At 34.3% G+C, this 25,501-nt stretch overlaps 1 protein-coding gene across 49 annotated transcripts in view; it reads right to left on the bottom strand.

Annotated features, from left to right (window-relative positions):
- The window catches only part of PTPRD (protein tyrosine phosphatase receptor type D), a 2,332,398-nt gene that overhangs the window by 646,375 nt on the left and 1,660,522 nt on the right, over positions 1–25,501 (bottom strand). For all 49 annotated transcript variants that reach the window (XM_032392357.1, XM_032392358.1, XM_032392356.1 and 46 more), the window contains one exon: positions 19,083–19,118. The gene's annotated coding sequence lies outside the window, so the exon portion shown is untranslated. The remainder of the gene's footprint in view (positions 1–19,082; positions 19,119–25,501) is intronic.

Genomic DNA, 25,501 nt, shown 5'->3' with positions numbered 1-25,501 from the left:
CACATTTTATTCAATTGAACAGGGCATGGGGAAGCCAAAAATGAGCTAATTTTCAGTGCCATTTGCATTAACTGCCAGGTGTTAAACCCATTAAAGACCATAGCATCATTTGCTGGAATCACTCATTCCTTCATTAACTACATCTTTTAGTGCATATATTTTGAGTAGACCTTTAGGAGGAAAGATCCAAATAGTTTTGCTATGACTACAGTTTGTTTCCTTTGGTTGAAATGGCAGTAAGTTCAACCAACTAGGGAACCTGAATAATAAGCCAGCCAACATTATGTATTGACCATTTTCAATCTGCTTAGTTCATTACTAGACATTTTAAATGATACAGAAGAAACAGAAAACTTGGTGTAAGTCCCAATTTCTTCCCCTATAAAATAGGGATAAAATGGCAACTACTCTACCTGGCTGTTGCGAAAACAAGAAATAACATATGTAACTGAAAGTAGCACGTCTAATGGCACAGAGTAGGCGCTTAATGAATAATATCCTTATTGATGATAGTGAATGCATAATTTTCATATGGGAGAGAGGGACATAATGTCTGAAATAATTGATGAATAAAACAAGAAGGTATGAAATTAATCTGTAACTATGAGTGGTGAGCCACTCAACACTAATAGATTATTTAAAGAGGTAACTGCAATTATACTTCTCAGATCCTTTTGGTAAAAAGGCATTCTGTAAAAAGCTAAGTATGAGAAAGACCAGTAGACAATTTCTGCTGTTCTCAGCTGTAGAGGATGATGGGTTTGCTCCCAAGGGTACCTTTTAATAAAGTTCACTTTATTATTCTCTAATACATTTTAGCAAGCTTCAGTGGCTATAACCATGACTATCTTAAATGGGAGATACTCTTCTCAAAAGAAAAAGTCAAGATTTCTTATCATAATTGGGTAATGTCTGGAAGACAAATTAATACTTCTCATCGCCCAGTGGCTGGTTTACTATTCTGGACCAATTAACTAGCTTCACTAAACTGCAGTCCTTGCTTTAGAAAAATAAAACCATGCATTAAATGATTATCTGGGTAAAATAGAGCTTGGGAATTTCTTTGACTAGCAAAGTTTCGGGGCTTCTATCTGAATAACCTGGATTTTTTTGCTTCCTCATAGATTAAATAACTTTTTATTTTTGTAGAGTGAAATGCATCAGTGAACCATAAGATGGCTGCTGTCTGGTTTAGAATGAAGCACAGTATCACTGATTCAGTGAGGACTTCTTTCACTCTCATGTCTGAAGCACATGAATTTAGCTGTCAAAAGAAAGATTGGAGGTGTATCCAATTGATGCTATAATATGATTTTCAGTATTAAAGTCTGAATCTATCATTCTAGGTCCTCTTACAATAGAAAGGCTATGAGAGCAAATATATTGATGCATAATTTATAAATTTAGATTCTCCTCTCTTCTTCTTGTTCTTCTTCTTTTTCTTCTCCTCAAAAATGAACAAAATACATAACTTCTAAAAGGAACTCTCTTTTTGTTGGGTAATAGACATAGCAAGAGTCATACATTCCATTGGTATTTATGAATTCAATCTTAAAGGCTAATGCTATTCTGAAGAGTCACTGATCCCCAGAGTTCTATCTCCGTAAGTGGCTTCTTCTTGTTAAAATGGAGATTGAACTATTAATTTGGAATTCCCATTGGGCTTCAATTATCATATTTATTCACATAATCTATCTGTTATTTTTACCTTGAAATTAGAAAGAGATATTATGTAAGCATCTGCCTGCTGGTCTAATCATTATTTTTAGGGAGCATTATTAAGATTTTAAATCCATTTCCCTGATATTTAAAGAAAAAAGTTTTACACTTCATCATAATAAGTAATCAATAGTACAATTAATTGTAATTTAAATGACCTTACAGACTTTTTTCAATATGTCTTTTCTTTTTTAGAGTAGGAGAAAAAACCTATTTAATGAGGCAGTAGCTGTTTATAAGAAAAAAAAAAAAAAGGAGAGAAATGATTTTTTGAAAGATTGGTGGGTGATATTTACATTTAGTACAGCCAGGTAAAAATTGATAATTAAGTCTAAGGACTTTCTCTTCCTCTACCTGGGCCTATACCAAGTGGAGGTATAGGAAGCTGACTGACTACTTGGAACCTTTAATGATTTGTCTATTCATAGCAAGAAAAAAAGTAAGTTCACATCTCTTCTGACTTTATGATTGTTTTAAAGCCTAAAGTTAAGAGAGTGTATGCTCCGTTCCACATGCATTAAAGAAAGAAATGAAATGACAGGTTGTGAGTAAGGTATACATTGAAATATATGGTCATGTGTCTTGGTAAAATGTAAAAATTTAATCCCAATAGACTTTTTAAGCCGTACCCTTCCACCCTCAACCACTTGATTTTGTTTTCCACATCAAGTTAATTTGTGTTAACTGGCAGCTCCAAAGGTATCTCAGGGTGAGAGATGAACAGGAAGAATGTCATCCCCATCACCCTCTAAGCCTCTGCAAATAACAGAATATAAGAGAAAATAGTGTGTGTTATACAAAAATGTGTTTCTTTGAATAAGTACCTGACTAATATGTAAAATTTACTTAGTTTTGTGTGTGTGTGTGTGTGTGTACTTGGCCCCAATTTTTTTTTCTAAAATGGTCCAATAGAACTAACACAAACTTACCAATATTTATTTCTAAACATTCAGAAATGGCTGCAAACTTTCTATAACTTCCATAACTTTCTCAGAGACCTCCATGCCTTTATCCCCCTACTCTAATCTGAACCTGTTGCTCTAGATGCCAATGTATAACTGTTTCCTTGGGACTTCTTTTCACCTTTCCTTTTTGTATCTGCTCTCTTGTTTCTTCAATCTTTGTTTTATTTTATGTGGTTTACTCCCAAGTGTTGCTCAAGCATATCCTACAGTTGTTTCTTGTGAAAGAGTAGATAGGAAGTGATTCTTAAAATATTTTGCCTATCTGAAATTGCCTTTACTGCACCTTTGCACTCTATTGATAGTGTGGATGGTACAGACTTCTAAATTGGAAGTTCTTTTCCCTGTATAAGTTTGAAGCTGTCCTGTCTTTTAGCATCCGAGTATTCAATATTATTTTGAAAACTACATTGCCATTTTTATTTCCACTCCTTAGTATGGGACTATGATCATCAATGACCTCTCTGCTGCCTACAATCCTTGGGCTTAGCCTGGGTATTCCATAATTTCCCCATGATTGCTTCACAGTAGCTCTTTTAAAAAATCCATATGTTGAGCAGTCATTGGATTCTTTCAATTTGGAGAATTATGTCCTTTAGTACTAGGGCAATTTTCTTTTGCTATATCTTTGCTATTTTCATTCTTTTAGATTTTTTATGATCTCTCTTTCTGGAAGTCATTTTAGTCACATGTTGGATATCTTGAATTAATTCTCTCATTAAAATAATATTTTCTCACTGACCATCACTTTTCTTTTTGGTTATTTTTCTGAAATGTTATTTTTCAGCTCTTCTGTTTTGTATTTTTGCCTATCTACTATAATACTTTAAACATGCAGGATTCTTTAGTTTTTCTTTGGTTGTTCTTTTTTTTAGGATTCATATCTTTATTTGTATATTTATTTGTTTTGTTTTCTTTTAAGTTAAAACTGTTCTTCATATAACTGATTTTTGACTACCTAAGTGGCACCATAAAAAGTTTTTATGGGAAGTTCTGTGTTGGTGTGTGTGTGTGTGTGTGCACGTGCGTGTGTGGTCAGGGGCTCTATGATAGGGTGATGTGTAATGAGATAATTTTACTTTGGAATAACAACTCCTACATATTATTTTATGTGGCTATTTTCTCAGGGACATTATGTTTTTCCAAAGAATACTCTAATTTTTCCTGGTTCTGATACCCTGGGAGTAGGGAGTTGGTATCTAGAAAAGATATTTGAGTTTCTTTTTTCATGATTTCTGACCAGTGCTCCATCCTCAGCCTTTTTTGTTTTGATAGCTTTGATTTTTTTCCTATAGTTTATACTTCTGATATCCTGTGGGAAAGGGGGAAATGTGGTCCTATAGCCATATATGAACATGGGAAGGGATTTGGTGATCTAGCCATATCCTAAAAACTTCAAATAACCTTCTTGTTTTTCAGGGTTAAGCACTTTCTTTTACTCCTATCTACAAGGTAAGTCCAAGTGGTGAGAGTGGTACACACCACAATTATCTAAGCTACTGGCACATAGTATTCAGATATTTTTACTTTGCTATTCATCCACCTTCCATCTTCCAAAACTTTGTAGACATCTCTTAATCATTTTTATCACTTTCTTTTTCAATTTGTTTTTGCATTATTGTTTTTAAATTTTTTAACTGATATTTTAGAGGTGCTTTTGAAGGCAGCAGAAAACTTTGAATTCCATATGCCAAGTTTTGCCTGAAGATTATAGACTATATGAGATTTATATTAATACGAGATTTAGTATTCTAATTAACTCCTAATAGCATAGTACCACTCAGACAGAAATGTTTCTTGATATTACATAATGTAAGATAGGATTCAATTTGAATGAGAAACTCAAGAATAAGAGATGGTGTGGTTTTATTAGCCATATGATATTAAGATATGAGCTGGAAATTACTTAACATGAAAGTTGAATTTCTAGGAAATCATGACTTCATTTCTACCCATTGAGAGAAATGTCTTCACCAAGTTATGCCACTTAATATTCCTTCTTTTTAAAAAGTACTTCAAATAATAATTATACTGTGAATGACCAAAGAATTTATAAGAAATTAAAAAGAAACTCTTCTGATTTAATCTTCTTTTTTTCAACTAAGTTTTCTTTTTTAAGATTTTATTTATTTGAGAGAAAGAGAGAGTGAGAGAGAGAGAGAGCATAAGCTGGGGGGAGAGGCAGAGGGAGAGGGAGAAGTAGACTCCCCACTGAGCAGGGAGCTGGATGTGGGGCTCGATCCCAGGACCCTGATCCCAGGACCCTGGGATCATGACCTGAGCCAAAGGCAGACACTTAACCGACTGATCTACACAGGCACCACTCAACTAAGTTTTATTAATTTTCTTTTAAATATTTTTTAACTTTCTCAGTATTTTTAAATGTGTTTTTTTCACATATATTAAACTCTGTATTCTTCTGATGGGAGGAAAAGATGTGCATATATGTGTATAGACATGTGTATTGCATGTAATATATGTATAATAGATATGTTTTTCCTCTGCTCTCATTTAATATTTTGTTGAATAAATAAGACACTAAATTTACTTTACAATCATATTTATAAGAATATCCCTTTCAAAGTGCAGCATTATCATTTAGATATGGAAAACATAACAAATATGCAATGAGTATATAGCATGCTTACGGATTCCTGTGACTGGCTAAAATAGTGACATTAAATCAATATAACTTTGTATTGTTTTTACTACTTGTATTTCCAACAATTTTATTTATTTATTTATTTTTTAAGATTTTATTTATTTGACAGAGAGAGCACAGGCAGAGGGAGAGAGAGAGAGAAGCAGGCTCCCCGCTGAGCAAGGAGCCCGATGCGGGACTCGATCCCAGGACTCTGGGATCACGACCTGGGCCGAAGGCAGCCGCTTAACCGACTGAGCCACCCAGGCGTCTCTCCAACAATTTTAAAATACAAGTTAATTATGACTGAATTGACAAATATTAATTTTTGTCTCTGTTACAACAATGATGCATAATGTTGCATTCTGGGCCTCTTTCCCTCTTGTGACTAGAAGCATTATTAGCTGAAACCTAGAAAACTAAGTTAGAGATAAGATCAGACATTGATATAAACTTTCTGATTCAAACAATAAACAAAAAGATACAAGGTCTTATCAATTGTCCCAAATGTTCACCCACTTTCCTATATACAACACTGTGACTGTGGTAAAAATTAGGTTGATTCCTTCTGCTTGATAAAGTGTCAGTAAATTCTTGCAGCACAGGATGTATGCAAGTGGGAATAGGGTAGATAGATAAGGCTAGATATGGAGGAAGGAATCAGTTCATGAAAAGTCTCAAATTCTTTTAGAAAAGCCTATGCCAAAGCAGGGATGAGACACACAATAATCTGCATTTTAGAATCATTGCTCCAGCAGTATAAAAAAAAGAAGTATAAAATTATAGATAGAATTCAAGTCTTTTTTCCAAAGAGACAAATCTCTCTAGCCAAACAAAGGTACCCAATGATACAAACAGAGGTGATCTTTCTTACAGAAGAGCTAGAGAGTCAGCCAGGTAAGCTATTGCATTCTTATAGACCTCTAGTTTCGGTTTCTTACCCATACTTCTGGAAGAGAAGGCTAATTAAAATCAGTTAAAAATGGAAAACAAGTATCACTTAAAAATCAGAAATTAAAAAAAAATGTGCTTGAGGGAAACATATAAGAAATTGATAAAAAGACAAAATTATAAGGTGGTATCTTTTAATATTTTTAACCATTTTGAATGCCTACTTATCCTATATTCTAGCTAAGAAAGCTACAGTCCAGGATGGGCTGTCAATTAACCATGCATTTTCTCTCCCATCACTTAATAAGAATGCATTCTAGAGTCCCCAGTCTGTCAACTTTATGGAAAAAGTGAGGGTATGAATTTTGCACCTGTTACATCAGTAACAGGTGGTTTTGATGAGAAAAAAAAGCGTAAGAAAATCAAAAGGTGAAATTATGGGTTAAAATATTCCAACCACTATTTAACATTGTCTTTGGAGTTTTGCAAATAACTTCATTAATAATATACTGGGAATCGTTGGTTGTATAATTTCAAACCAAATTATATTACTGTAACTATTTTTTCTTAAACTATATACAATCTTTTATCATAATAATAATGGAGTAAGTATCATGTCAGGTAAAAAACAATTTTGCTTAAGATGAATTTAATGATATGCTTAAAAGGAAAAAAATCTTAAGTTATATAATTAGAGAAGGAAATAAAAGTATTCCTAAGCACCCTGCTTTAAAAAGAAATCCATCTATTTGAAAGATTGTTTGTTTAAACAATAAAAACCCATAATACCAAGCTAATGTGTGTATAAATATGGTAAGCTTCTCTAGAAAAGTACAAAAAAATTCTCTCATTCATCTAATATTCGTTTTGGGATTTTTTTCCCATTATGCCCAATAGAAATAAAAAGCATCCAAATTGGCAAGGAAAAAGTAAAACTTTAACTATTTTCAGATGACATGATATTATATATAGAAAACCTGAAAGACACCACCAAAAAACTACTAGAACTGAAAAATGAATTCAGCAAAGTAGCAGATGCGAAATCAACATACAGAAACCTGTTGCATTTCTGTACACCAATATGAAGCAACAGAAAGAGAAATTAAGGAATCAATCCCATTTACAATTACATCTAAAACAATAAGATAACTAGGAATAAAAACAAAAGAGGAGAAAGACTTGTACTCTGAAAAATATAAAACAGTGATGAAAGAAATTGAAGCTGACACAAAGAAATGGAAAGATACTCCATGCTCATGGATTGGAAGAACAAAATTGTTAAAAGGTCTATAATACCCAAAGAAATCTACACATAATACAGTCCTTATTAGAATACCAACAACATTTCTTACAGAGCTAGAATAAACCATCCAAAAATTTGTATGGAACCACAAAAGAACCCAGATAGCTAAAGCAATCTTGAAAAAGAAAAGCAAAGCTGGGGGCATCACAATTCCAGATTTCAGGTTATATTACAAAGCTGTAATAATCAAAATAGTATAGTACTGGCACAAAAATAGACACACAGATCAATAGAACACAACAGAAAATCCCAAAAATAAACCCACGACTATATGGGCAGTTAATCTTCAGCCAAGCAGGAAAGAATATCCAATGGGAAAAGGACAGTCTCTTCAACAAATGGATTTGGGAATGCTGGACAGCAACATGCAAAAGAATGAAACTGGACCACTTTCTTATACCACACACAAAAATAAATTCATAATGGATTAAAAACCTAAATGTGAGACCTGAAACCATCAAAATCCTAGAAGAGAACACAGGTATCAACTTCTTTGACATTAGCTGTAACAACTTCCTTCTAGATAGGTCTCCTGAGGCAAGGGAAACAAAAGCAAAAATAAACTTTTGGGATTTCATCAAAAACAAAAAACAAAACAAAACTTCTGCACAATGAAGGAAACAATCAACAAAACTCAGCACCCAAAAAACAAATAATCCGATTAAAAAATGGGCAGAATACATGAACAGATATTTCTCCAAAGAAGACATACAGATGGTCAGAAGACACATGAAAAGATGCTCAACATCACTCATCATCAGGGAAATGCAAATCAAAACTGCAATGAGTTATCACTTCACACCTGTCAGAATGCCTAAAATCAACAACACAAGACAAAACGGGTATTGGCAAGGATGTGGAGAAAGGGATGCAGCCAGTCTGGAAAACAGTATGGAGGTTTCTCAAAAAAATTAAAAATAGAACTACCTTATGATCCAGCTGTTGCACTACTGGTATTTACCCAAAAAATACAAAAATACTAATTTGAAGGGATACATGCACCCTGGTGTTTAATAGTAGCATTATCTACAACAACCAAATTATAGAAACAGCCCAAGTGTCCATTGACTAATGAATGGATAAATAAGAGGTGGTATATTTATATAATGGAATATTACTGAGCCTTAAAAATAATGAAATCTTGCTATTTGCAAGGACATGGATGGAGCTAGAGCATATTATGCTAAGTGAAATAAGTCAGTAATATTCACTCATATGTGGAATTTAAGAAGCAAAACAAATGAGCAAAGGGGGAAAAAGAGTGAGAGAGAGAGACAGAGAGAAAGAGAAAGAGGCAAACCAAGAAAGAGACTCTTAACTACAGAGAACAAACTAATGGTTACCAGAGGGAAGGTGAGTTGTAGAGATGTGTGAAATAGGTGATGGGGATTAAGGAGGGCACTTGTGATGAGCACCGGGTGTTGTAAGGAAGAGTTGAATCACTATATTGTTCACCGGGTATTGTACAGAAGTATTGAATCATTACTATTGCACTGTATGTTAACTAACTGGAATTTAAATGAAAACTTAAAAAACACAACAAAAGATTGTCAGGAATATCATCTACTTAAGAAATGATAAAATTGAAAATTAATAAAAATTGACTTGTTTAAAGTCATACAAAGGCTAAACTTAGAACCCAATAGAAGTGAAACATTGGTTTGCATGCTTTCACAGTCCTAATATTAATGACTAAGTGATCCATAAATTTTAGTTGTAACTTTTAATTCAAAAGTGGAAGTGAGAAAGATTTCATGAAGAAAAGTCAGTTGGCATGAAGAAAAAAAAAATGGGAATGATTTATCCAAATGTGTATGAGTGATTAGAAATTTAAAAAAAATGTTGAATGATGATTTGGATTAGAGTTAATATAATTTAGATATAGTAGATATTAGTCTCTCCATTGATAAAGCTGGAGGATTTCATTCTGTGATTTATGTGCCAATTTTGAATCTATCTCAAAAGGCTTTTTTAAAATGATATCTCAAATCTAGGCATAAAGCTTTTTTTTTTTTTTTTTTTAATTTCCTTGCATAAGAAGTACAAGGGCAGATTGTAAAAACATTGGGTAAAAAACTATAATTTATGGCAACCTTCAGAAATTCTCTCTAGATTTTGAGTAGCTTTCTTTTAAGGAGTTCTGAATTTTTTCTTTTTTTTGTGGACTTGGAGCCTATGTGGAGAAATCTTGGGTGATTTTTTTTCTTTATAGTCCTTGGGACTTCCTCTATAGAATATTTGGAATTATAGAAGTATCTTAAAGCTAGGCAACCTATATGAAGATGGAAACCGTTAGAAACTGCCTTGGGGGCATCTTTAGTTATGAATGGTTAAAAGAACATTGAAGATTTCAACAACCTCTGAAGTTAGAAGCCCCATGATTTCTAAAAAGAGGTCAGAATATTAATAAATGAAATAAATGATTGATGCAGTTCCTAAGGTGATGTTAAAAAAATAACAGATTCAATATATCTTTGACCAACATTCCCCAGGTGTAAAAGGAAGAAACTGCTAGAATTCTGACCATGGACAAAAGTTGAATTTTAATAAAAATAAGACAAAATTCTCCACAACTATCTCTAAGTTTTGATATACACTGATATGTGATAGGCTAATCCCTGCTTGTCCCTCCTGATCCATTCTTCATTGTACCTCCGCAAAAAAAACATGACATGCACACCTTTGCTTTGTGCTTTATGAGCCCAATGTTTATGCCCTGTATCAACCAGGTTCTCTTTCCTTGCTTCTTGTTGGTTCAGGCAGTGTGAAGCATCAGCAGACTATTAAAAGGTAAAAGAAATGAAGAGCTATGATATTTATTTCCCTTGTTTTTACCTGCCAGAACACATGTTGTCATGTTTTTCTTTATTTAAGGTCAGGTTCTTATTGGGTGGTCCTCTTAAACAGGTGAGATCTTTCTGTGCCTGATAACTAACTGTATGTCCCATCAAGCCTGGGCATGGAAGTAGCTTCCAGTTGTAGTTAGCACAGGATGCTTCACTATCCTTTAATCCTGTCTATCCCTCTGTAAACAGTCACTTTATTAAACTCTCTTCAACCCCTTTCAATTGTGTCATCAATTTTCTGACAGGGTTCTGACTGAAATACATGCAGTAAGTTGCCATATGATCATTGTTACATGTGAGTAGGGTTAGCGGTGGGCTGAAAATTTCACATTTATTACATGACAGACACGAACAGTGTTTCCCAACAAGAGTTAATGTGGATAAATACAAATATTTGTAAAATTCAATTGTTTATGTTATTTTGGTATGGAAAAAAAATCTTTACATTAGTAAAGGTAGTACGCTCATATCTTAGATTGCCCTAGTTATAAATTGCTATGGAGTGTATATCCTGGTTACCTTAGAGACTGCTTTTCCTAAGTAGAAAGTGGCACTTAGGGTCTGCAGGGGCACTCAGAAATAGTATCTGTTTTTGAACTACAGGAAGATAGGAAGTTGTGGAATTTTTCAGGGAGCACCAGATGTAGCTACTCCAGTATTACATGGTCCCACATGTCCCAATTCACTGTTCCTTGGGGGAACAGCTTATAATTCATCCATTGTTGTCACATCCTGGAAGACTAGTAAGCCTGGAGTTTTGATTTAAATATTATAGAATTAAGTGCTTATGTGAGAAAACAGACCTATGGATAAATAGATGGTAAAATGCGTATTAACTACAGCGTATAATTACTTAGTATATAATCACCTCTGTGGTTGTTACAGGCCAAACAATAGTAGACAAGTGAGGTGTACATTAAGCACAAACTGTGTTATTCAGAGTCCTGAAACTCAGAATGCACTCACCAAGGAAAGAGGTTCACATGTTATTCATTGTCGAAGTAGCTAAGAATACATTCCTATTTCCTGAAGATCCAGCCTCTTAAAATGGGAAATGCTGTTGGGTATGGTGCTTTCATAAATCTAGTGTCGTGACAACTCTATACCCTACAGCTATGTAACAGCTATTTTACATTTTCTTCAGTAAGACCAAACTAACATTTTTTTTCCCTGTAACATTATTTTAAATTCCAATTCAAAATTGGGATTTCAGGGCTGATACTGGTTCTTATGATGATAGCTGCTGTCAGAGTCTAAGGTGGTCCCCAGGGTCCCTTCCCTTTGGTATGGACAGGACCTATGATATGCTTCCAACCAATATAATTTGGCAAAGGTGATAGGAGTCCACTTCCCAATTATGATGCATTGTATAATATTCCATCTTGCTATCAGAGTGGTGCTAGAGTTTTAAAGAAGCAAAGTGCCATGCTGTGAGGGGTCCTGTGGAGAGAGACATGAGGCAAGGAACTTGAGGCAGCCTCTGGGAGCTCAGAGGAGCCTCTAGCCAACAGGCAGCAAGAAGTTGGAGCCCTTGCTCTTACGATCACAAGGAAATGAATTCTACCAACAACCTAAGCGAACTAACTGGGAAGTGGATCCATCACTGGTAGCATCTTCAGATGAGAACTAGGCCTGTCTGATGTATTGACTACATCCTTTCAAGGACCCAGATAAGCAGTGCCTGTCCCTACCCACAGAAACTGTGAGAGAATGGATATACACTGTATTAAGCCACTGAGTTTGTGGTAATTTGTTACACAGCAGAGGAAACTAATATACTCGCCCAACACACACTTGGTTAATAAGCGTTGGCTAAATACTATGAGCCAAGAATTATTTACTCTATTCGAGAAGACTACAAGAGAGATAAATCCATGCACTCAAGGAAGTTATGCTGATGATTTTAATATATGTGGCTAAAAAAACCAACAAACATGTAAGATTTTCTCTCATGCATAGATAGAGGGCAACTATTTACAATGTTAAATGACAACTCTACTTTAAGTGGATATAAGAACAAAGCAGATTTATCCAACAGTATTGGAATTTTTATTCAGCTCCTTCAGTCAAAGTCTGATTCCACATGAGTGTATTTTTGCCATTCTGACATCTAGGATAAGGGATCACTATTATCTACTATGTGAGGATGTATATCCTTGCCATTTCATCCTGTAACATCAGGCAGGAGAGTAAACTTTACACAATTTCACAAAACTCAGCAATGCTAATAGAAAATCGGTGACTTGCCTTTGCTCAGGGGCCTTACTAAGCTTCTCTGAGCAGTCCCAATTTTAGTATCTATGTTGCTGGAGTGAGCACTTGCTTTGTTTTTGCATTCACTAACCACTAGCCTACACTGCCAAACATTTATGTCAAATTCCATCAGAGAGTTGCTCATTGTCTTAGATGAAGTTTTCAGCAAAGTTTTTTGAGTGTCTGAATTTCTTGAATGAAATATGTGAACAAAACAAATCATACTAACAGGGGCAAAATAAAGGGAATTAAAGAGAGGGATGCAGATAATACAGATACTCATTTTCAAAAGATATACACAATGGTGTTTGAAAACTCTTGCCAGTTCTTTTGTTTGTTTGCTTACATGTTTTCAATTTCTGAGGCTTTAGGGACTTCACATCAAAGTAACAAAAGAGTGGCTAAACCCTGATATATGATAAAGAGCTTCTGCAGCCAATAATTAATATAAAGGGGCACTGACACGAGAATTAATCTTGGAAACCACTCTCAAGGTGATGGGGAAATAAACGTGCTGTGGGAGTAACCCATAGTGCTGCACCATCATTGCTGTGTTCTATCATTGATCACTGATGATAGCAAAGAAGCGATCACTCACAAGACAGAACTAATAATAGTCTTCAAATATGGAAGGATCTTTACTCACTTCTATGTTTGCTCACCATCCATGTCAAATGAATAATGAGTTTTTTACTGCCCCAAAGGGCACAAGCAACAAGCCTCCTTTTCTTCCTTTCCCTGCTGCATTGTAGAGGGTACGGGAGGCCAGTTAATTTGCTATCCTAAAATCGTTCCTTTGGATACTGATTTTTTTTCCCAGATGTAAATATGTGGTTCTAAGAGATTATCCAAGTATTAGTAGTATTGTATGTATGGGTACTGTAGGCAGGACCCATTCTACCCTGAGCCAGATACTCAGAGTGACATCACCATTCAGGGAGTCGTTGGCTGTATCAGGCCTGGGAGGTGTCCGTTGTGTTTTTTCACAGTGCGGTGAAGGTGCCATTGTCAGCATTAGTTCCGTTGCTGGGGTCCCACTAAATCAACCCTTCCTTCCCATCACGAAAAGACTCTCAAGGCACTTTAGTTATCTGGAAGTGTCAAGGTGCGAGCCAGAGCTCGTAGGTAACATGATCCTTGTCAGGTGCATCTTCCAGTTTAACCAGCCTCACAGAGACTGCACACTCAGTGCTTTGTCACCCGGAACTCTGCTGCTGCCCTTTTGCCCTCCTGAAGCCTGCGGATCCTCATAATCAGTAGTTTTGTTGCGGATAATGAATATTTTTCTATAGCAAGTAAATTGTAAGCTTTATATAAGATTCACAGGGGAACAATAACTCTCTTTCAAAATAAAGAGGTAGCCATGCAAAATAAACAACTGTTTGGTCCATTACTATTACCTCATTTCTTCCTGGAGGCATTTATTTGAGTTTCATAAGCAAAGTTGATATTGTAAATAAAACTCCCTCATGATCCCAAGATAACACTTAGGTCTCACAATCTAGATGGAAACGCGCTTATGTTGTGCAATTTTGATTCCTCCTTTTGTATAAGACTCCAATAATAACATTCCTGCTTCTAATCATGTCCTGAAAAACACCATTTAATAGCTCACCGTTTCCCTCTGAACTTTTCTCTGTATTAAATCCAGTCTTACAAAAGCATACAGGATACCTATGTGATTACCTAAAATAAATAAGATCATAATCAACCCAAAAGAAAACATTATACTTGTCCAGAAATTCCTTACCAGGAATACTCCAAAGAGGAGATAAGTGTGTTTATCTATGGTAATAACAATGCAGCTGCCTAGCAATCAAGTTAGCTTTATGGTCATCTTTATCAAGCAGCATGTTTACACTGGAGACAATCTGAGGAAAGAGAAATCTGTACTGTGATATCAGTACAATGAGAGTGTATTTCTAAACACAGCCAGCCTCTTGTTTATGAAGCACAACGATGATAACTTAAAACAGAGTATTTACATAGGCTTGGATTATTAAAGTTTTAAAAATGGTGTAATACATTTAAGGCTCAATCATTTTAACTTTTCTCCAAGATCACTTTTTCAAAGTATTCTAAAAAATATACATAATATTATATATTTCATTGAAAGGAGGGAATGATCTTGCTATAGTCTCCATGTGCCTGCATTTTATAGTCTCTGTGCACATGTAATTGTGTCTATCAGGATGTCTGTGCATGTGAGTGTATGTGTGTATATGAAGGAATAGAAAGAGAATTATTTCTTAATTTTGCTCAATAGTATAATTATTTAGGACAATTTATCTTAAAAAAAGATAAAACAGGTTTATTTTAGTGAAGTCAGTTAGAAACAAATGTTTTTTTTTTCAATTAAACTATTAACAAATCACATAAGAGCCTCATTTTTATTTTTTCTCCTAAAGAGGTTCAAGAGGCTGGTGTCTCAAAGGGACTATTCAGAATGCATTTGTATATAAAAATTATCCTCTTCTCTGACTTCAGTAAGTATACTTAGACCAACTCAAATGAACCACAAATTTCATACCATCAGCAGGAAAGCAGGGGCATACAGAAAAGAGGATCGTTGAGTTTTGTTAATGAGGAGAGGAATGCCAATAAGAAGAAAGAAATATAGGACCTGGGACTTCTCTCTGCTAAACTATCATAAGAATACTGATGAATTGGATCTTAAAGGCACATGCAGGAGGACTTGTGGAATTTGTTGTCAACTGGCCAAGTAGGAAAGAATTGAAGATTTTTTTTTTTTTAAATTATCACTAATGCCTTCCCACAGAACTTATTGAAGACACAACACTGAGTTGGTGAGACTACTTACCCTTCTAGCAGTCCTCCCCATCCTTGGGACCTAGCAATCACTTTTGCTCTCCCTCCTCTTTTCCAGTAAGCATTTTCTCTACACCAATATTGATAAAATCATGTGATAATGCTTCCACCAATATTTGTATTGAAAATACTGTATTTCACTAAGAAAGGCAGGGGCGTTTCACAATGTACATGAGCTGTGTAAAGAGTTCTGGATGCCACGAAAGGGTACGTGCACTCCGATGTTTATAGCAGCAATGTCCACAATAGCCAAACTGTGGAAAGAGCCAACATGTCCATCAACAAATGAATGGATAAAGAAGATGTGGTATATATCTGAAACAAATAATGCAATATATGTTAAGAAAAAAAAAAGAAGAAGAGAGCAGGAGGGCAAGAATGAAGGGGGGCAAATCGGAGGGGGGGATGAACCATGAGAGACTATGGACTCTGACAAACAAACTGAGGGTTCTAGAGGGGAGGGGGGTGGGAGGATGGGTTAGCCTGGTGATGGGTATTAAAGAGGGCACGTTCTGCATGGAGCACTGGGTGTTATGCACAAACAATGAATCATGGAACACTACATCTAAAACTAATGATGTAATGTATGGTGATTAACATAACAATAAAAACCCAAACAAACAAACAAACAAACAAACAAACAAACAAAAAAGATGTGGTATATATACACAATGGAATATTATGCAGCCATCAAAAGGAGTGAAATCTTGCCATTTGCAACGACGTGGATAGAACTGGAGAGTGTTATGCTGAGTGAAATAAGTCAATCAGAGAAAACCATGTATCATATGACCTCACTGATATGAGGAATTCTTAATCTCAGGAAACAAACTGAGGGTTGCTGGAGTGGTGGGGGGTGGGAGGGATGGGGTGGCTGGGTGATAGACATTGGGGAGGGTATGTGCTATGGTGAGCGCTGTGAATTGTGCAAGACTGTTGAATCACAGATCTGTACCTCTGAAACAAATAATACATTATATGTTAAAAAAAAAAAAAAGAAAGAAGAAGATAGCAGGGGGGAAGAATGAAGGGGGGGAGATCGGAGGGGGAGATGAGCCATGAGAGACTATGGACTCTGAAAAACAAACTGAGGGTTCTAGAGGGGAAGGGGGTGGGAGGATGGGTTAGCCTGGTGATGTGTATTAAAGAGGGCACGTTCTGCATGGAGCACTGGGTGTTATAGGCAAACAATGAATCATGGACCACTACATAAAAAATTAATGATGTAATGTATGGTGATTAACATAACATAATAATAATTAAAAAAAAGAGAGAAAAAAAAAAAGAGTTCTGGATCCTAATTGCAACTCTGTCCCTTTTCTGTCTAGCTGAACTCAGTCACATTATTCAGCTTTTCTGAGAGTCATCTGCAAAGGGGGGCAATCATATATTCTTTACATGATTGATTTGAGAATTATCTGAGGAAATGTATATAAACCACCTAGCCTAGTGCTACAAAAATAGAGGAGAGGTCCTAGTTTTATTCCAAGAGAGGAATGTAAGGCACCACACAGCAGGTAGAGATTTTTATGAGACTGAAAAACTTTTCCTGTACTCCAGATGTAGAGCCATGAAGATGATGACTACAGCTTTTTAAATGATAGATTGATTTACCACCCCCCCCCAAGTAGCCTTTGTAATGATAAAGTTGAATTACAAGTACAAACATTTGTAACAATGTTGCAAAGTTATTTGTGTGGCTCATGGGCTTTTGGACAGGAACTTCCAGGGTGCTCAAACCCATGCCTCACCCACTAATGTTGACTACATTCCAAATACTTTCAGATTGATGACCTGTTCAAATGTGATAGTAATCCCTGAGTAGGTTGTATTATCCTTGTTTGAACATGAAAACATTGAGGCCCAGATTGATTAAGTGGATCTTCATGGTGACGTTGGGATTTTGCCCAGTATTTTGGAGTCAGAATCAATGGGAACTTTCTACTGTACCATCATTGAACTCTGCTAGTGATAACTTTATACATAATGGATCATAAATAAGCAAAATCTTTTCCCCAAGATACTTCAACTGTTAAGAAGAAACCTTATATTGTGTTGATCAATGATTAACACATTATAGCCACTGAAAAACCAACGAACAACAACAACCATAAACTAAAGCACACTTCCCAAGTACTGCTAAAAAGGAATTTTTACTTATTTATATCATTATGCCAATACAAAGGATATTATCTTGTTGAATCTTTATGATTTATGCCATGGGACAAAAAAATTGTCAATTCTACAAGGTTCTCTGGTAAATCTGTACATTATGATTGAGATCAGTACCACTAGTAACCTTCCCGTTGCCTGCAAATAGCAATTACAGGATAACTATAGGGTAAATCTAGGCTTTGTGTCCCTGAATGCAGGACTAATTTGAACTGTTCTGACTGTAAATTTGAATTATTTAACATATTTTTTCTGTAAATTAGAAATACATTTTAATAACTTATTTCACCTCTCCAAATGTATGATTTTCCTTTTTTCAGAAGTCAAGGGATTTCAAGAGTAGAGCAAGTTTAGAATACTCATAAGAAAACTTGAAACAAATCAAGAAACATTTTCATTTAAGCATGGCTTAAACTGAGCATAAAGCAGAATTCTTAGAAACATCCCATAATTATACAATATCTAGAATTTTTTTCTTCAATAAGACAGATAAAAATATTCAATGCTTATATTTTTAAAACCATTTAAGTTCTAGCTTCAAGAAACTAAATTGTCAAATAAGTAGGGAACATTTAAAATGAAACTTTCTTCCCCTATCTTTTACCATTTACTCTTCTCTGTTTCCCTTTTTCTCAGGCACAACCTATGGCATATCTTGTCTCTCCAATATCTACTCTCTACTCTTAATTTGTTCCAATATCTGCTCTCTATTCTTAAGTTCTTCTATCTCAAATTCCGTTCTTCCAAATAGAGACAAATGAAGCATGGAATGTATGTCATCTGTTTTTTGTTTTTTTTTACTCTTTATTCTTTTGGTGATCTACTTTCTTCCTTCTTATTATGTGTAATTCTCCCTTTGCTCATTTGCTTTCCTTTTGACCATCCTTCCACCTCTTCTCCTTCCTACTCCATTATTAACATTGTTAACTGAAACCTCTTCCCCTCAACATCCCAACACATCTCATTCCAATGTTGGGTGTGGATCTCACATTACCCAAACTATATGGTACTGAGTCATGGTTCTACATGAGGTGGTTTGGGAAATCAAATCAACCACTCATTGACCTATTCTATTGACAAGCAAGTGGTAAGAATAAGACAAGTATAGCAACATATATTTTGTAAAAAAAAATTACCTTGGAAAAATTCACTGTATGGATTCATATTCACTCTTATAAAAACATGCCCATGTTTGGGCTTGAAATTTTGCCCCATTTGTAATGTCTTTATGTCTGCCTACCATATACAGAAAATTCAGGTGGGTTTTTTTAAGTTTCCAGATAATCTCAAAGTGTTAAAAGTTTACTTTTATTCCTTATACTCCATAATAAAATTGATCACACTTTTCTAAAAAGCTACAACCCCAAGTAATAAAGAAATACTATTAAGTAATAAATCAAACAAACAATTTGAAAGTCAGGCAAAACAAAAACAAAAACAAAAAAACAGCATGCTTTAAGTCTTACTTGTTTAGATCCCACGGCTATTTACCAGACGTCTCCCTAAACAAAGAAGAAATGTGACAATAATTAAAATGTTGTGAAAATGATGCTATTAAAAACTGTTCACCTAGGTGATGCATGTTTATATTATGTAGGTAGTAAAAAATATCAAATTCCAAAAAAACCTGAGATTAGTTATATTTTGGCATTACTTTCATATTCATTGTTGTAAAGAGCAATTGAAAATATTCCTTTTTAAGAAAGAAGCAAAACATGCTATGATTGTTCTGGAAAGATAAATGATAACCTTAGAATATTAATTCAATATGCTTTGTAATCACAATTTTATATGAATAATATTCATAAGCATCAAATGTTATTAAATAAAAAAACAAATTTCTGTTGGAAAAATCAGTGAAAGATTCTTTTTTTTTTATTATGTTATGTTAATCACCATACATTACATCATTAGTTTTTGATGTAGTGTTCCATGATTCATTGCTTGTGTATAACATCCAGTGCTCCAGGCAGTACGTACCCTCTTTAATCCCCATCACCAGGCTAACCCATCCTCCCACCCCCCCTCCCCTCTAGAACCCTCAGTTTGTTTTTCAGAGTCCATAGTCTCTCATGGTTTGTCTCTCCCTCCGATTTCCCCTCCTTCATTCATAAATCTGTGAAAAATTCTTTCAAAATGAAATACTCCTTGCACTGTAAAATTTTGTTAAGATTTAGTTATTTGGCAAATATACACAAAGCCCATTCAGTTGCTTTAACTAACATCACAGGGTCTCTAGAATACAGAATCTTCCGAAGTATGATCATAATGTGAAAAAAGAAAGAAAAATCTATATCTTACAACTGGGCTGAGGAAAAGGCTAATTAAAATTTTAATTAAAATGTGGACAATTATAGTAGTATATATACATTTTAAATTGGGTTTGAAAAAGATACAAGTCCATAAAAGTTTGATAGGGTTTCAGAAGTTTCATAAGCCATTCTCAAAACTAGACAACCATGCTGGCATTTTTCCAATGACTTTCATCAAACCTGTAAACCTATTTTTTTTGTTGTTTTTCTTTGTTTGTTTTTCATTTTGCAAGAGTAAAATTGGAGCAATCAATTAGGACTCCATATGAGAAGCCTAGGCAAGTGGAAATATTAATGCATTTCTGTAAATTACTAGAAAATGCAAATTGATCTTGAGTAATATAAGATCAATGATTATCTGTAGATGTGGGCAAGGAAGGGGGGAAGAAGGCATAAATAAGGGCCATAAATAAACTTTTGGGGTTGATGGATATATTTGTTATCTTGATTGTTGTGATAGCTTTTTAGGCATATATATATGTCAAAACTCATCAAATTGTATGCCTTAGCATGTACAGTATATTATGTGTTAACTCTACCTTACTAAAGCTCTAAAGAAATAAATGGAAGCATGTAAAATACATATTTAATTTAGGACATGAATGTATTGTTAACCCTTTGGAAAAATTAATGGAGGTTGTTATTGTTTCAGTTTTGCTTTAAAAGATTATATGACTGCTGTGTGATGACCAGGTTGGGGAGAGGATGGTTGGAAATGGAAATGAAATTCTCTAAGGAAGTTTGGACTATCATACTGGCAGGAGAGGAAAAAGATGGCTGGATGATTGATGATGGAGTTAATAGGTGCAAAGGAAAGTCTTACTGATGTGAGGTAGGGCAGAGTAAGTAATGAAGGATGATGGCCAGGTTTGTAGCTTTAGCTACTAGATGTATGGTGCTGCCATTTCCTGAGATAGTGAAGATTGGAAATACATTCAATTTGATAGAAGAGGTCCATTTTAGACATATTATTTGTGAAATGTCTATGAGACAACCAAATGAGAATTTTAAGTTGGGTAAAGGTTTCTAGAACTCAGAGGAGAAGTTTGAGCTACACAAATAATTTTGAGCATTTGCAAGCCTGTGAATGAGTAGATGACTCCCATGGAACGGAGGCAAATGCCACTGAATAGGAATAGATAAAGGAACCCAGAGTCTGCGTGCTAGGTGACTTATCTACTTGATTCTTATTTCCTTCCTCCCTCCTCCAAATAACCAGAGCAAGGGTAAAAAGGAACTCAATAAGTCAGGGGATAATTTTTATGTTTTTCATGCTTATTTGAGGCTTCTTTCTGTTTTTATATTTAAAAATATAAAAAAATATAAAAGTATGTTTTGTTATATAGAAAACAAAAATTAAATATTTTAGTAAATTAATCTAATCTACCTCCAGTTTAATCTTTGTGTGTGTGTCTTTATTTTTATTTAATTATTTATTTTTATTATGTTCAGTTAGCCAACATATAGTACATCATTAGTTTTTGATGTAGTGTTCAATGATTCATTAGTTGCATATAACACCCAGTGCTCATCACAACATGTGCCCTCCTTAATACCCATCACCTGATTACCCCATCTCCTCACTCCCTCCCTTCTGTAACCCTCAGAAATTAACCTCAAAGGCTCTTGGATGTTATAGATGTTTATAATCATCTCACCTAAAGTACATCTTTTAAATAACCTTTATATATCTTTTGTTACATATATACTTTCTAAATCAAATTGGAAGTGAAGAATAGTGCTTTGCTAAATTTCTTGAAAAGAAATCAAAATAATTTGCAGAACTTGAACATTTATTCTTTGCAACATGTGCTTGGAATGTGGAAAAAACTGTGATATAATTTGCAGAAAGTAGCTGGAAATTCCATACTGTGATGTTCTGTAATCAGCAGCTCTTACACACTCTTAGAAATCAATCATAGAAATAGAGTGAATAACTTTGGAATCACAGTTTATTATTATAAAAGGAAAATAAAACATAGGAATTTCATGGATTGGTATGGAATGGTGTTCTTCAAAGTCATGTTCAGTTTAAGAATGATTCATTATAGACCTGGTTTTGTTAGTTTCCATTTGTTTTGAGCATTGCTGGGATGTTGGGGAGTCATGTAAACTTGCTAGATTTTTGTTTCTTCATCTGTAAAATGAAAATAATACAATATTTTCAAGGGTTTTGGTGAGAATAAGTGCTACAAAGTACACAAAAATGCCTTCCACAGTGCATGGTACTATAGACTGCAGAAATAAAACCACTACAATAATAATAAGGAGACATTATGGCTAACGGTGGCACCTGATATTACACATAAGAAATATTCAGTGGATTTGATTTGTGTACTATATTTAATTTAATTTAGAATTATCCAAGTCATTAATAAGACCTATAAAGAAATAACACCAACTCTTGAGATATTAATGAAAGTAAATGAAAGAAACACACATTTAAAAAAATCTTGTACACTGCTGACTGTGAATTTTTGACCTACATAGTAAAAATGAAAATTCTACTACTTGCTCACAGTGCATTGCTTGGACTGAAACATACTTCTGAAATATGGTCCTCCCATCTCTCCCAGCCCTCTCTTTATACTTAGTTACATTTCTAATTTTCTAATTTATTTTTTATTCTTTTCTTGATGCTGTGTGATATTGCCCAATTTCTCATTATCTCACCTTTGTTCAAGATTAAATCATTAATCATAATTTAATAACTACTTAGTCTTTAATTTATTTTTATAAAAATAATACTTATTTTAGTATTTAAAAAATAATTCAATATTCACTGTTGAGACTTGATGAAGAAACAGAAAACAAAAATCATTCATAATTCTATCACCAAGAGACAACTGCTATTGACTTTTTGGTATATAACCACTAGTTTGTTTTTTATGTACAAATATAGATTTTATAAGTTCAGTAATGGCATCTTGTTGCTCCTATTTTTTACTTACTTTCCCATGAATATTTTTAATAATATGAGTTGTTTTTCTGCAACATTTTTAAGTACTGCATAGCTATTTTAAATTTTAATTTTATAGATGAAACACAATTTGATAAACCCATCGAAAAGACTGTTGTCGGTTCTTTTTTCTTGTATAAGCAGCCCTGTGATAAACATCCTCAAGGCTATATATTTGCATTAATCATGATTATTTCCTTAGGATGAATGCTGGACTCAGTCAAGCCTGCATATCAAATTATAAATTTTATAATACCTATTGCCAAATTGCACTCCAAAAAGTTATAACATATAATACTCCTACCAGCAAGGTATGAGAATACCTCCTTCTTCATAGTGAAGTTAGTAATAGATACTGTCATATTTGAATTTTATGTTTTTGCCAATTTGATATATAAATTGCGTCATTTATTGTTTTAATATATTTCTTTGGTTACCAGATGAGTTGAAAAAAATTTCATATCTTTTATTTGTATTTATTAGTTTCTGAAATGCTGATTATAATTCATTGTTATCTATTAGAGCATTGTCTCTGGTATAATCACTTAAATTAACTTCTTATATATTAAAGTATTAACTAAAAACATAGAAATTTGATTAAGAAAACTAATGATGACTTTAATGTTTCCGGGATTAACATATGCAAGATTCATCCTAAAACCCAAGAGAAAGTTACAGCTTTCTTCAGTTACTGAGATACAAAAGCGATTATAAGTAGGTGAATGAATTTAAGTAAGTTCAGTTTTATGCTTCATTTTTTATTACCCCATTTTCATTCAAATTTGAATCAAAGTTGAATTTATTTTATTGTTGTTTAGTCCCTTGCATAAATTTTTAGATTGTTTACATCAATACATTTTTATTTGTTATTATGTTGGTTATGTTTTATTTTCTCTTGAAACTGAATTAAACTAAATTTTTCTTGACATGTTACCCAAGTGGGAGGACTTACTGGTGTAGTGAAGGTTAAGACAAAAGCCAGCCTTCAATATTATCTTTGTGTAAGGTTTTCTTTACTCACCCACGGCGTCTGATGCTTTGTCCTGGTTTTGATGTCATTACATAGAATGTGGCTTCTTTGAGGTAGGTGTTGACATCATTATAAGGAAGGCGACACCTTTGAGATCAGCAGCTAAGCTCAATGTAATCTCAAGGGAATTCAGGTGTGTACTCCTAGGTATACTTCCCTAGACTCTGATGAGGCATTTTTATTTCATGATAAAAAGAAGAAAATTAGGAATTTATGCAGCTGCAAGATTATAAATCAGCTGATGTTCATTAGTGATTAGCAAATAAGTATGTCATATCTATGAGAGCTGAAGTAAAATATTTCACATTACTATAGTGTTTTAAAATCGTTCACTATCCTATGTGACCCTCATAAGGGGTAGGTAAGGAGGATATTGTAGGGGGCAAAAAATAGTTTTGTAGACATATTTACTGGCGACATGATCTTGGCAAGTCAATTAAGTTCACAGAGTAGTCAGTCTCCTTTTCAGTAAAATAGATATAACAAAGGAAATGATACTTATCTTTCATGGCTGTTCTGAGTTTCAAAAATACAATGGAATTCATCACTTAATACTTAACTTGTTCATTGATTTATTTAACACATATGTTTGAACATCTACCTTGAGTTGTAGACACTAGGAATTACAGTTTGGAAAAGAAAAAGTCAAGGTTTCTGCTCTGATACAGATTATATGCTAGTAGGTAACATAGGTAATAAACAACCATTGTAGATAGACAGATGGACGACAAGCAGATGAATTGACTTCAAATAGAATTAAATGCCATGAAGAAAATAAAACAAACTACTGTATAGGAAGTGTTGGGTAATGCTGAATAGAGTAGTCAGGAAAATCTTGTTGAAAGATGATAATTTGTGCTGAGACATGAATAACAGAAGGAACAGCCATGGAAAGAGAAAGGGGTGAGGACCTCTAGAAAGGACATATGTGTGCAAAGACTCTGACATAGGAACAAACCTTAGTGTTTGAAGAACACAAATGTGCCCAGTGTGGTTACAGCATAGTGAGCCAGAAAAAGCCTGGTATTACAGCAGTGGGAGGGGAGGCGTAGGCCAGATCATAGATTACAGAAGACTTTGTAGTCATGACAAGGGGTTGGCTGCAGTAAGGTAAGAGGGAGCTATGATGATGATGATGACAATGAAGAAGAAGAAGGAGGAGGAGAAGGAGGAGAATGAGAAGGAGGAAGAATAGGAAGCAATAAAGGTCAAGTTCATTATTAATTCAATAGCTTAGGAAACTGTGTCTTTTGTTTTTGTTTTTGGCCTAAATATTATCTTGCAAACCAGCTACTGAGTCTGGTTTCCCGTTCAGACTCTGTTCAGTTTTATTTTCTCTATGTTTTGTTGCTGCCTGTAGTAATGATGATTTTTCACCTCCTAAACTGAAAGTTGATTATTGCTCTTGATTTTTGTTTGTTTGTATTTCTTTTCTTAAGGTGTGTGCCAGTTTTCTGCATTGATTTCAGTGCTGAAGAAGCATTTACAAGACTCAATAGATTTATTTAGAAATTAGATTTCTAACATTCTCAACTGCTTTATTTTAATAACAGCTATAATTAACAGACATCTTTATAGCTTTCC

This window comes from Phoca vitulina, unplaced genomic scaffold (assembly GCF_004348235.1).
Source record: "Phoca vitulina isolate PV1807 unplaced genomic scaffold, GSC_HSeal_1.0 scaffold67, whole genome shotgun sequence".
Taxonomy (NCBI): domain Eukaryota; kingdom Metazoa; phylum Chordata; class Mammalia; order Carnivora; family Phocidae; genus Phoca; species Phoca vitulina.
This window is presented reverse-complemented; position numbering and strand designations above follow the sequence as displayed.